At 40.2% G+C, this 13511-nt stretch overlaps 1 protein-coding gene across 2 annotated transcripts in view; it reads left to right on the forward strand.

Moving 5' to 3' along the window:
- The window catches only part of LRRC8D (leucine rich repeat containing 8 VRAC subunit D), a 109073-nt gene that overhangs the window by 21332 nt on the left and 74230 nt on the right, over positions 1-13511 (forward strand). The gene's annotated exons all lie outside the window — the stretch shown is intronic.

A 13511-nucleotide genomic window follows, 5' to 3' on the forward strand; every position in this document is an offset into this window, starting at 1 on the left:
TCCGCCGCCGCCTCCTGCCGCTGCCTGAAGCGGGGCGCGTTGTTGCTGCCTCGCTGCCCTGGGGTTTTCTACCGGAAGGCTCTGGGAGGCTTGGGTGTTAGGAAGACTAGTGTGTGAGAAGGGGGGACCCAGGGGGAGAGAGGGTGAGTGGCGGGCGAAGCGTAAGGTGGAAAGGGGAGCGCGAGTCTTGGTGCCCAGGCTCTGAAATCTCACCTCTTGAGCGGAGCCTCACTTTGTTGTGTTTTTGTTTTTGTTTTGTTTTGGGTTTTTTTGAAGGGGGAGCGGTGAGGGGGAGCCAGGCTTTCAAGAACTGAGGAATTAGTGATGCAGACACGCACTGGAAAGGTAGCGACCAGGAAGGAGGGACGGCTGGTTCTGAGGTGTTTAGTCTGGTGTCTGGCTTGTTAACTGCAGTTGTGGTTTCTTAGCCAGGCTCCCTTGCTCAGACAGAAGGTCCTATTAAAGGTATGAGCCAGACATCTTTATTCATTATATTCCATTTTCCATCAGAGTAAAATTGAGAATGACTTTTCTCAAATTCACCAAGTAGATTATAGTTGCACATCCATCCATATCTTTCTCCTTCTCAGATGTTCATAGGTGGAGAGCAAACCGCTAGAGAAGAGGTTGGTGTTAGGCACAGACTTTGCTTCTTCGTTTCCCTGGCAGCTCCTGTCTCTGCAGATGAAGTCAGATTGACTTTTCCCCTAATGAAAGCCTGGCCTTGTTTCTCCGCCTATATTTATCCACCTGGTGAAACTCCAGTTGGTGGAGGGTCACTGAGGGAGGTTGGATGGTTGAGAAGAATCAGTTTGATGGGCAGATTGGCCTCAAATGCAATGTTTGAACAATGTAAAAGCCAGTAGCATCCTCTTACTCTTCTATTTTGGAAGAAGGGATATGACTAGAGGGGCGGAAGGTGAGATTCTGCAAGAAGGGCCTTTTTCTCAGCACGGAGGGAATAAGCATAATCCCACTACCGTGTGCACTTAGCTCCTTCACCTTATTGGGCTGCCAGGCCTCCTCAGGAAGCAGGGTTAGTTGTAATTAATTTTGCTTTGAAAGGGAAATCTTCTGTAGTCAGGTAGCCTGGTAAATTTGTACTGCCCTCTCCCCCCCTTTCCCCCCGTCAGCAGTGATTTGAATTCTGTGATCCCGTTATTCCAGTAGTCCTTCAGAACTTTAATCTCTTAAAATGCTGCTGCTCTAAGCATCGCGATAATATCAATAATTGGCATAATTGTGTTAGCAGTAAATAGCCAAGATGCATTATAAGAACTGAGCAAGTAATTTCATCTTTTCTCTAGATAGATGGACGTGGGCTTCTTAAATTTGAATTTCATTGTGTTATGTCTGTGTTTATGCCTCTTCTCTTGTCAAATACATGACAAGATTAAAAGTGAAAACAAGTCAGTGAGAGAGACTCTTGAATGACCTGTACAACCGTAGTACTTTTATACCCAAGTATACTCCTGGCCCTCTGGTTCATTAATTTATTTGAGGACTTTGTTCAACATCAGTCACTCTGCTTCAAGATAAAATAGAACAGCCTTTTTGACTCTCTAAACCTGTACCCCATTTAGAAACAGGATTTACTCCTACCCTAGCAGAATTTAATAATAATTAAATTATTATTTAATTGATCTTAACTGATAACTGATCTTAAGATCCTCATATTCTGTTTACAGAGCACATTTTCTAGATCTCATTTATAATTTATTCCCTTTAATAATCTGGTGAAATAGGACTCATTTACTCCATTTTATGGAGAGAGGAAACTGAGGCTAATAAAATGTGATTTGTCAGTGGTCATATTAGTAAATGGAGATGCTGGGACTTCAACAAGTCTTTTGATTTATAGTCCTGGCCCTTCTGTAATCTGGAAAGTCGTTGCCTCAGGAAGAGATGGCAGTGCTGATTCAGGGGTCTTTCACCATTCCAAGAAAGCTGGTTAAAACTGACTTGAGACTAGCCTTACCTACATCTTCAGATCTTTTCCCGCTCACTCCACCCAGAGTTCAGGGCTTTCTTTATGGTGGTTTTTTCCTTTCATTTGAAATTTACACTTCCTTTGTATTAGTGACTAGATTTAGCTGTGTTTGCATCAATGTGATTTGTTTTCTGCTGCCAAAATTCTTATGGCATGCTTTAATTTATAGATATCTTATGTCAGGTCTTAATGACCAGTATCTTTTTGAAGGGTCAGATTAGCATATAGCATCTAAAAAGCCTATCTTTTTGAAATAAAAAAGTGGTACTTCTGTTTTACCCCAGAACTCTTCATGTCCCAGAAAAGAAACAATAAATTAAAAAATGATTTGTGTGACTCTCTTTGTAGCCTACTACCATACGTACCATACCACCACCATACATAGCCTTCCAACTCCCCCAGTCCCCCAGTTCAGGATAGCCACTAACAAGGTCATTACAGGTGCACCTGGCTGGCTGAGTGGGTAGAGCATGATCTCAGAGTTGTGAGTTCGAGCCCCATGTAGGACATAGAGATTACTTTAAAAAAAGAAAGAAAGAAAGGAAAGGTCATCTATGGAAAGACATTGGCAAACCCATATATGTTTTAAATTATATATTAAGTATTTTTGTAGTACTCCTCAGATGGAAGTAAGTTTATTTTTCTTATTTTTGCAATGCTTAAAGTTAAGGCTCTCTTTAGCTAATGTTTAATGTTGCATTGAGAAGAATATAAATTAAAATGGGAGTACATTTTCACTGGGAAATGCTGGATAAAAGATTTATTTTCTCTTCAGCAATTGGGATATCTATAGTGATCTATAACTTTCCTCCTTAGAATTGTGTCAAAGTATCAGGAGAGGGGGAGAAGTTGGGGGAGGAAAGAGATAAAGTGAGTGATTTTTCTTTTAAAAGTGAGTAATGAAATATGTATATTTTCCTAATACACAGTGCACTGCCATTTCTGTTTGGAACAGTTGCAATGACTTGTGACTAGGAACGAAAGCATAAGAAGCTTTGATGTTAAATGCCAAGGAAAAGTTTATGACCAAGAGAGGACTAGGGGTGGAGATAAATGTGTTAGAATTTTCATCTTTTCAAAACCCTTTGGTTTTTTCATGTCTATTATAAAGTAAAAATTGTCTTCTATTGGAAATTGTAACCTTTAAAGCAGTGGTTCTCAACCCTTACAAACATCGTGAAGCTTTTATTAATATTTAAAGATTTCAAAGATTTTGACTTGCGTAGAGTTTTACTTCTTATTTCTGGTGATTGCTAATATTTAGTGACACAAATATTATTTAATATCACTCAACTGAGTATATATTATAAGTAATGACCACAGCATCTTTCTGTTTTTATAAAGTAGTAGTACGTACGTATGTGAGACCGGTTCAGTGTACTGACCCTGCCAGCACCTTGAAGTCCACAGGGTGGGAAACCAGGGCCAAAGTAAAACAGCTGCTCCAGGCTGGAAAGGCAGAGATGGTCACTAAATGTACAGTAGTATGTTAGTTGCCAGGTTATCAAGATTCCCAGGTGGAGATTTTCCTCTTTTGTGTCCATTAAGTAGACGACGTGTAAAGCCCTGACTTTGGGTCTGATTTTGTTTTCAGGTTGTTTTTCATGGTCCGCTTTGAGGTCTTAGGATTACTCAGTCACGGGTAACTGGAATTCTCCTAAGAGCATTTTCCCTCCATTACTTCTGTGGATACCCCTTCCTTACATTTGTTGAGTCAGGACTCTGACACCAGTTGCATAATCACCAGTCTTAAGTACCTCCAGCAGCAGCCTTATATTCATTTCCTAGAAGCTTCCTCTCAACCCTAACCTTTACAGTTTTTGATAAGTATGTGGAAAGAGATATTATTTATCCCTGTTCTATAGTGGAAAAAACAGACATACAAGTTCCCATTGAATCAGTCTCTTTGGTTTCCATGGCTGTTGCTGTGACTTTGGTATTCTGTTTAAGATAGGTTAGGCTGAGCACCCAAACCTGTTAGGGTTAGTGCAAGATATTCTTTTTTCTAGTTTTAAAAAAAAAGGCACTTCCGATTTATTGAACACCTCATGTGCGTCAGACACTTTATAAGGATTATCTCTAATCCTCCTGGTGTTGTGCAGGGTGAGTAATATCCCTGTGTTATAGGTGAAGAAACTGAGACAGGCAGAGATGGTAACTCATCCAATTCACAGAAGCAAGCTACAGCCTGGAGTGGGATTCAGATTTCTGATCCCCCATGCTGAAACAGTCCCTTCTTTACTCTGCTTCTTGTCTGTCCTTAACCTCACCAGTGAAAAGAAATGATCACGCTTTGTTTAGTCTTACCTTTCACTTTACTTTTCAGCAAGCGTTAAGTTACAACCATAGAAAATATATGTTAGGAAATAGGACATGGAAGAGTCAACATTTTTATAAATTTTAGTAAAAAAGTTTATAAGTATTTTTGGCTTTCATGCGGTACATATTCATTTTTTCCCATAAGGAGCCTAGGTATATTGAACCTGTTGGTGATAGTTTCTCGAGGCAGTATTGTCCACAGGCAGCACTGTTGGATCTTAGGATACAAGCGTACTGATTTTACTAGGAACTCTGCAGGTTGTGGTCGGGTCTGTATCCCCACCAATACTGCATGATGATTTTTTTTTTCTTAACAAATTCCCTGATTTTTGCCAATCTGATGGATGTTATTTGTACTTCATAGTTTAATTTTGCCTCTTTACGATTACAAGTGAGGTTGAGCATCTCTTCATTTACTTAATTTAATTTCCCTTTTCTGTGAATTGAGTCTCTTGTCCTTTTCTGGCAAGAAGTTCCTTGAAAGTTTTCGTGGAGTTCCTGTATATCCTAGAAATGAATCCCTTCTTAGCTGTAGGTACTGTGAATACTTTCTCCCAGTATGTCACTTGCCTGATGACTGTCTTTGGTGACTTTCACTAACAACAACAGAAATCCTTAATTTTAATGTAGGTGAACCCACCAGTTTTTAATATTATTGTGGTCTGTGCATTGAGTCATTTCCGGAATCTTTCCCTATTCTAGGCTTACAGTTTAGTCTCTCCTCACTTTATTAACTTTATAGGTTTACTCTTGAGTTTTTTAACTATTTGGAATTGAAAATATGAGGTAGAAACCCACTTCTGCTCTGAAAAACTGGTCATATTGTGAGCCAGTTTCGCCAGCACTATTTACAAAATAATCCAGCCCCTTCCCTGCCTCTAGTGTATAGGAGTGCGTTTATACAGATCTCTTTCTGAGAACCCTCATGTGTTTAGGTGGCTTATTTGTGTGCTCCTGGGTCATTGATACACTTTTTAAATTACTGTGGTTTTAGGGGCACCTGGGTGGCTCAGTTGGTTAAGTGTCTGTCTTTGGCTCAGGTTATGATCTCAGGGTCTTGGGATTGAGCTCCACACGTGCACGTGTGCTCTCCCTCTCTCTCTCTCAAATAAATAAATAAAAACTTAAAAAAAAATACTGCGGCTTTGAAATAAGTTTTATCTTGTTACATGTATATTTATGTAACTTGATCTTATTATCAAGATTGATATAAATTTAAAAGTTCAAAAATAGATGATTTTAAGTAGATTTCTTGGTGTTATCTGCATGTTTGTTAATTCTTTACACCTGCAAACATTCTCTAGAAATGTGTTTACTTCACTGGGAACATTTTATATTTATTTAATAACATATTTTAATTTTAACATCGCTCGCATTACATTTCCTTCTCAGTTTTATTTATTTATTCATTTTTAGCAGTATGGCTCCCTTCCATACTTGGTCATCTATGTAGGGCAGGGGGTGTCTCACTTCAAAGGCCTCTCTTTCATCAATGCTCTGCATGTGCTTATAGAGCTCAGATGTGTGTTCCTCGTATGGCTTTTGAATGAATGTTTTATGAGGTGTAATGCTGTAATACATGGCTGAATACTTCTGAAAGCCTGTTAATTATAGATGTCTGTTATTGGGAAAACATTGCCAGTTTTGGCTTGGTTTTCTCCAGGTTTACTTTTCTCTACTCTCTTCTCAGTTCACTAGGTCTCATTCCTCTTCCAGGCTGTCATATATGTCACCCTGAATGCTAGATCACTTGATTTGATAAACGGGCACTTGCATGACTATGCAGAATAGAGTGTCCTTTTTCCTTAGTTGATAAAATGGCATGAAACCATGTTGTACATAACAAGGCTTATTATTGTAAATAAATTTGAAATTACTATGGGGGACAAATTGTGGTCTCAACATAGATATTGCATGACATGATTATCTGAACCAAAGATGTCCCCCTTGACCATCAGTTCTAGCATTATATGGGTGACAGGCTATATTTTATTTTTCTTTCATCTGGAGTTCTTAAGGTGCTTTATGGATATAGGGGAGGGTTGCCATCTAACTACTAAAATTTAGTAAGCTTGCACAAAGTCCAATAAAATTATAATGTAGAATGTTCTAGACTCTAAAACCTGCTTAGACAGATAATTATAATGTAGAATGTTCTAGACTCTAAAACCTGCTTAGACAGATAATAAAACCTGCTTTAAACAGGATTTATTAGGTATTCATCTAAGTTTCATTATAGCAACCCCAGCTACTGACCTGATTGAACTTACATACTCAGGAGAGGTCTTCATCAGTGCTGACATTTTCCACTTCTCATTCAGGTTCCTTTATGCTCACCTCACCAGCTGTCAGATCCACCTGTCTTACCAGCCTCCTCTCTTATTCAATTATTCTAATATAATTGACAGCAAAGCTACTTCATCCATTCGACAGACATTTGTTGAGCTCTAAACTACTAAATCTTAGTTCCCTTCTCTCTCTTCCTCTTACCTGCTGTGTACCCGTCATTGTGCTAAGTTCTGAAGATACAATGTGAATATGACACAGTGTCTGACCTCAGAAGATAGACACATAAATCATTAACTGGAACTTAGAATGTGAGGTGCTTTACAGCAACACGTTGTAATAATAGAGAGTGGGGCACAAAGGAAGCAGCGATTTGTTCTTTCTTGTTCGTGAGGAAAGAATTCATGAAGGAGGTGATTTTGGTGCTGATTATTAGAGGGATAGGACTATTTACCAGGCTGAGCAGGAGGGGAAAAAAAAAACCAGAAGAAATAGACCAGGTTTGGAACCCAGAAGAGTTCAGTGTGTGAGGAACAGAGTGAGTGACTGGTGTAGAGAGGTCGTGGTGCAGAGGGGAGAAGGGGTTAGAGGCGCATCTTGGTCTAGATTCTTGATGTAGCCATGTGTAGAGCCACACCTGCTGTTTCTAGGAAGTGTGGGCTTCTCCCCAACAGCATTGTAGAATCACCAGAGATGAAATAAATGGTTAAATCACGGTCTTAAGGTATATGAAAAGGAAGCAGGAAGAAGTCCAGTGGCTATTAAAACAATCCAGGTAGAAAGTGAGGACTGGAAGCATGGTGACAATAGTGGGAAAGGAAAGGAGAGGTTGGATTTGAGACTCATTTAGGAAAGAGAATTGGTTACTGATTGAATGGAAAGTGGGAGGGGAGGAAGAAGAAAGAAGAAAGATGACTCTTGATGTTTCTGGCTGGGAAGATTCACTGTCTGAAGGTGTCATTATGGAAAAGGTGTCAGAATGGAAAATATGAGAGGAGCAATTTTGGAGAGAGAACAATGAGTTCAGTTTGAACTTAAGTTGGGGTGCCCCTGGGACACTGAGTTGATCTTGAGAGGCCTCGCCTCCAGAGATGTGTTTTGGGGAGTGACTGGAACTGATGATTATTGCCATGAATGTAGCTGAGACCACTCATGGATGGACCAACGACCAAAGAACAAGCAGACAAAAGAAGAGGAGAAAGAAAGAGCAGCAGGAAAAGATAAAAACAAAACTGATGGGAATATCAAGCCCCAGGGTTTTTGTTTTGTTTCTATATATTGTCATACAGTCCTTTCAACAGTATCCCCTGAAATAATTGTTGTTGTTGGCTTTTACAGATAAGCTCTCCAAAGCTCCGTTAAGCACCTTGCCAAAGCACCCAGGTGGTAAAAAGGAAAAAGCTCTCAGGTCTGTCAGAGGCCACAGGAAGGTCAGGTAGAGCAAAGATTGGAAGTGGGAGCCTGGGTTTGGCAATGAGATACTCAGTTGGTATTGAGTAGTCAGAAGAGTTCTGAAGTCTAAGTCTGCATTGTCATGGGTGAGGAAAGAGTGGGCGTTGAGAAGGGAAGCACCAGTTGGACTGTGTGTATGTACACATTTGTTCATGAAGGAATATTTTTTTGTGTGTAGTCATGTCTAGAGCTTGTATTTTGTTTGAGAAGAGTGTGAGGGAGTGACTAAATGTAGAAGAGAGAATAACTGATGGAGGAAGGCTCCAGAAAAAAGAGGCCTAGCCAAGATCTAGAGTGCAAGCATGGTCAAAGGAGGTATCTTAAGGGGTGCCTGAGTGGCTCAGTCGTTGGGCATCTGCCTTCAGCTCAGGTCTTGATTCCAGGATCCTGGGATCGAGCCCCACATCAGGCTCCCTTCTCAGTGGGAAACCTGCTTCTCCCTCTTCCACTCCCCCTGCTTGTGTTCCCTCTCTCTTGCTGTCTCTGTCTTTGTCAAATAAATAAATAAAAATCTTTTTTTTTTTTTTTTTTAAGGGAGGTGACTGAGAGGGAACAGGGACATTCATTCCTTTGGGGCAGGAGAGGAGGAGAAGATAATGTGTGCCTGAAGATTAGTGTGCAGGTAGAGAAGGAAGTTGAGAAAGTTCATTCCTGAAGGTTTGGGTTTTTTCAGTAAAGTAGGAGCTGATGCAATCTGCTGGGAGTGAAGGAGCCTTGGGAGTAAGCTTGGAGAAAGTTGCCCACTGATGGAGGTAGGATGCGTAATCATTGAGGGACCAGTTGGGGCTTTGTCAACCTGCATTAGGTGCAGATGGAGTCTTTTTCTGGTTGATAGGGTACAATGAGTATCATGACTGGTCTTTTAAAATAAAACGCTAAGGTCTTGCCTGCAATGTTAGGTTTCAGTGGTGATTTAAGGACATTTAAGGATTCAGGGAAAGGGAGGGAAAGGAGCACAAAAGGAGTGAAGAGATTGAAAGTTAGGCAGCGTGAGTTCTGGTCTGAGTTCTCCATTCACAGGGGACAGCCTCCGGGAAGTCCGCTAATCTCACTGAGCCTCACTGTCCTCATCTTTCAGGGGAGGACGTTACAATTGTGTCCTCCTGAGACTCCTGTAAGCCCCAAAATGTCTGCGAGACTTGTCCATTAGTAGACAAAAATGGTGGACGGAAGAGTGAGAGTCGCTAGATTCCCGTCATTTATCATTCATGAGTTCCTCTGATAGCAGCTCTCCCGGTGCCGTTGGGGAGTTGACAGCACGAGGCCAGGCCAGCTGTCAGACGAGCATGCCACGTGTCCACTGCCGGGCCGCACCGGGTAGCACGTCAGGAAAGGGAAGCAGCAGTGGTGTGTGACCCAAGTTGTGTGAGGGGTTGGCAGGGCGTGTTTGCTGGGTGTGTGTGCTGGCTCCCCGAGACATCACAGGTCATTTCATAAAGGTGGTGGTGCTCCTTGCATTCATCATCTGTTCTGTTTCTTTCCGTTGTATGATTGCAGTTTATTTTTGCTGGGTTTATTTCTCCTTCCTCATCAAAACCGTAGCACTATAGAAGAGAATTCAGCAGCTGAAGAAGGTTAAGCATTATTTCTGGCATCTTACCTCAAAAGGCTTTCTTTTCTCCTTTCCATCTCCTTCCCTACACCTTGATTTCTTTGCTGGTAGAAAAACCAGAAACAGTTTGAAGCATTTCATCGCTTAAGGCTCAGTTGGGTATGTTCTTCCCCTGGAAGGTTTACTTTTCAAAGCCATTTAAACTGTCTCTGCCTCCCGTTAAGAACAGGGATGATATCTTAAAACCCTAGAGGTGTGGCTGGCATTAAAAAATGAATCCAGATCAGGTGAGTGGTTCCAGAGATTATTGTAATAATTTAACAAGCCGAGACAGGTAATAGGACCCTTTTTAAAAATTAAGTCTCTAATCTTTCTCTGTGCTGTTAAATATTGGAGAGAAACTTGGGCATTTCCTTTTTTCCTCATTAAGCTATTACACAACTTAATGCTTGGAAAATTCTTCACAGGAAGAAACAGGGTGTAACAGTTTGCGTGAGACCATTTTTTTTTTTAATTCACCCTTTTAGCTTAAGTCTGAAAATACTATTCTCTCTCCACCCCACTGCTCTAGTTTCTTTCAGAAAGTCTAAATTTCTCCATATAATTATTCTTTAAAGTGAAACATAGTTAAAAATTAAAACCATTTAAATGTGAAGTTGAAACATAGTCTATAAATGTGTTCTTCCATTTCCTGAGAAACAACAGGAAGGATTTGCTTTCTCAAAATAAACTAAGTAGCCTGACTGTGAATTTAAGAGTAATAGAGATCAAAGATTCCAGCATCATCACACAATGGGAAAGTTTCAGTCATTTTTTTTCCAACCTCTGAAAATCAAATCGAATGCTACTTTTTTCACTTTTAACATGAGGAGCCAGGATATGTATGTGAAATTCAGAAACATACCTTTGGCATATGTGAAATTGTCATAGCCTCACTGCTGGCTGATCCGTCTAGGAGAGCCCTTGTCCAAGATGTATTTGATCAATATAGGCATTCTGAATATGCAGCAATGAAAATGTCTTTTTTGGGTATTCAATTCAGGAAGATTTGAGAAAGACCAACTGAGTTTCTATAAACATATAGCATCTAAACTTAAACATGCTGGCTCAGTGAATTATTTCATAGGTTTGCTAGTAAGAAAAGTTTAGCAGCTCATATTGGTCATTGAACTACATGGAAAAAGGAATCTGCTACAGTGATTATATATATTATACACGCACACACATTCTCAGGTAGGAGTAAGAACATTTATTAATATTTCTCTACTTTCAGAAGCAAGGAGCGAGAGCTCATCTTAAAGAAAGGAAATAAATTGCGTTATGGTCGGCAGATTTTTGTTTGTGAGATATAGGCAAGATTAGGGAGAAATATGTGTGTTAAATATTCAGCTATTATTAATTTGGGAGTTCAAATAATATGCAATTCTTTATTTTTCAAATAGTATAAGTATGTCAACATTTTGAAATATTGGACGTTGTTTATATGTACTGAGGAAATTATATATACATTGAGAACTGTATAGAATTTCTCAGTAGACCAGGTTTTTTCTATACACACCTTTCCAGAAAAGGTAGAAGAACAGATCTCAGAGCACCATACAGCTTTATTTATTATTTAAGATGTTATTTATTTATTGGACAGAGAGAGACACAGCGAGAGAGGGAACACCAGCAGGGGGAGTGGGAGAGGGATAAGCAGGCTTCCCGCTGAGCAGGGAGCCCGATTCGGGGCTCGATCCCAGGACCCTGGGATCATGACCTGAGCCGTAGGTAGACGCTTAACGACTGAGCCACCCAGGCGCCCCCACCATACAGCTTTAATCTCAGTTTCTTTCTTTCTTTCTTTCTTTTTAACCTATGCCTTTATGTTTACAGTGGGTCTCTCATAGACCATGTGCATTTGGGTCTATTTTTAAAAAATCTAATCTGATAAGCTGTGTCTTTTAATTGGTGTATTGACACGAGTCACATTTAAAGTGATTATTGATATAGTGGGCTTAATATCCACCATGTTTGTAACTGTTTTTTATTTGTTGCACTTGCTCTTTGTTTCTTTTTCCCCTTTCTTTTCTTCCTTCTGTGGTGTGTGTGTTTGGTTCTTTTTTTTTTTTTTTTTTTTGTAAGAGTTATTTCTTTTGGGGAGAGAGAGCACATGTGTGTTTGCACACGCAGAGTGGGGAGGGACAGAGAGAGAGGGAGAAGGAGAGAACCCTCAGATTCCCTGCTGAGCACGGAGCCTGATAGAGGGCTTAATCTCAGGACCCTGAGATCATGACCTGAGCCAAAATCAAGAGTCAGTCACTCAACTGACTGAGCCACCCTGGCGCCCCTCCTTCTGTGGTTTTCAAGTGAACATTTTATATGATTCTATTTTATCTCCTCTTTAAGCATGTCAGTTATACTTTTTACAAAAAAATTTTAGTGGTTACCCTAGAGTTTACAATTGATTTTACTTTTTTTTTTTTTAAAGATTTTATTTTATTTATTCGACAGAGATAGAGACAGCCAGCGAGAGAGGGAACACAAGCAGGGGGAGTGGGAGAGTGAGAAGCAGGCTCTTAGCGGAAGAGCCTGATGTGGGGCTCGATCCCATAATGCCGGGATCATGCCCTGAGCTGAAGGCAGACGCTTAACCGCTGTGCCACCCAGGCGCCCCTGATTTTACTTTCTTAAAAAAAAAAAAAAAAGCAAAAACATGTTTGTGTGCATACGCAAAGAAAAAAATTTGGAAGGATATGTACTAAGACATTGAGAGTAGTTAATCTCTGGGTGGAAAGATTATAGATAATCTTTACTTTCATTTCTCTAGTTTTCCGTATTATCTGGTTCTTTTAGCGGCAAGCAGGCATTGCTTTTATAATCAGAAACAATAAGGCTCTTTTCATTTTGAAGAGAAAGGAGAGGGTAACTCACAGCACAAACAAGCTGAAAGTCTCCTATGGTTCTACAATTTACACCCTCTCTTGTCTTCCAGTTTGACATAACCACATTGTCCTACAACCCCCATCACTGCACTGGGAGGAAAAAGGAAGAGGGGTTGGCCACTTCTCACCTTGCATTGGGAAGGTTGTCAGCTCCTGTCCTGTACCCCCTCTGCCTTCACAGTGAGAACAAACCCTCCTAAGGACTTAGGATCCATCCACTATGTGGTTTGACATAAAAACGGTTCTCACCTAATACAAAGTTAACCAGACCCCTCTCTTTCTGTATAATTAAGTTTTCCTCTGCGTGGAACGTCCTTATGGCTCTTCACTGTCTTTCAGAAAATAATGAGCAGAGGAGTAGGAACACTTGAAAAAGTTTAAAGTATAGCTTTCCCTGTAAAACTTGTAACAGTTCTTTGGTTTGCTGGTATGAAACCTGCTGTCGTCTTAGGCAGGGCGGGGCAAGAGTGCTGGAGCTGGTACCTGTGGTACCTGTGGTCATAGGTGAAGAGCTTGTAAGTAATGTGGGGTCATTGCTGTCTGTGTTTTAGAGAACCCCCCTTGATGCAGTTTTAGAGAAAATTACCATTATTGTTCTTGCAATGTTGATTATATCCTTTGACTTTATTTGGGTTTGCATGTAAACCAAACCCAGGTTAAGGTTTAAAAAACTTTTCATAGCTCAGTGCAAACAGGTGAAATGTAGATTTTCTTTAAAAAGTGGTTTTAGTGCCAACTAACCTGGCAGGTGTTTTCAAGAAAGGCATGGATTTTATAAATACCATAGTTTGTTAGCCTGTAAAATTGGGATCATTATTTTTTGCTGCTTACCTGCTGCATTCAAGTAAGCAAAAGACCAGTGAAGCTTTTTGTGTCTTCTGATCAGAAGAGGATCTTTAAAAAGCAAATCAGTTATGTCTCTATTTCCAGGTGAAAATTATAGGTCTCCATTTTAATATACGTTATTATTAGAGCTAGGAAATTTCAT

This window comes from Ailuropoda melanoleuca, chromosome 2 (assembly GCF_002007445.2).
Source record: "Ailuropoda melanoleuca isolate Jingjing chromosome 2, ASM200744v2, whole genome shotgun sequence".
Classification (NCBI taxonomy): domain Eukaryota; kingdom Metazoa; phylum Chordata; class Mammalia; order Carnivora; family Ursidae; genus Ailuropoda; species Ailuropoda melanoleuca.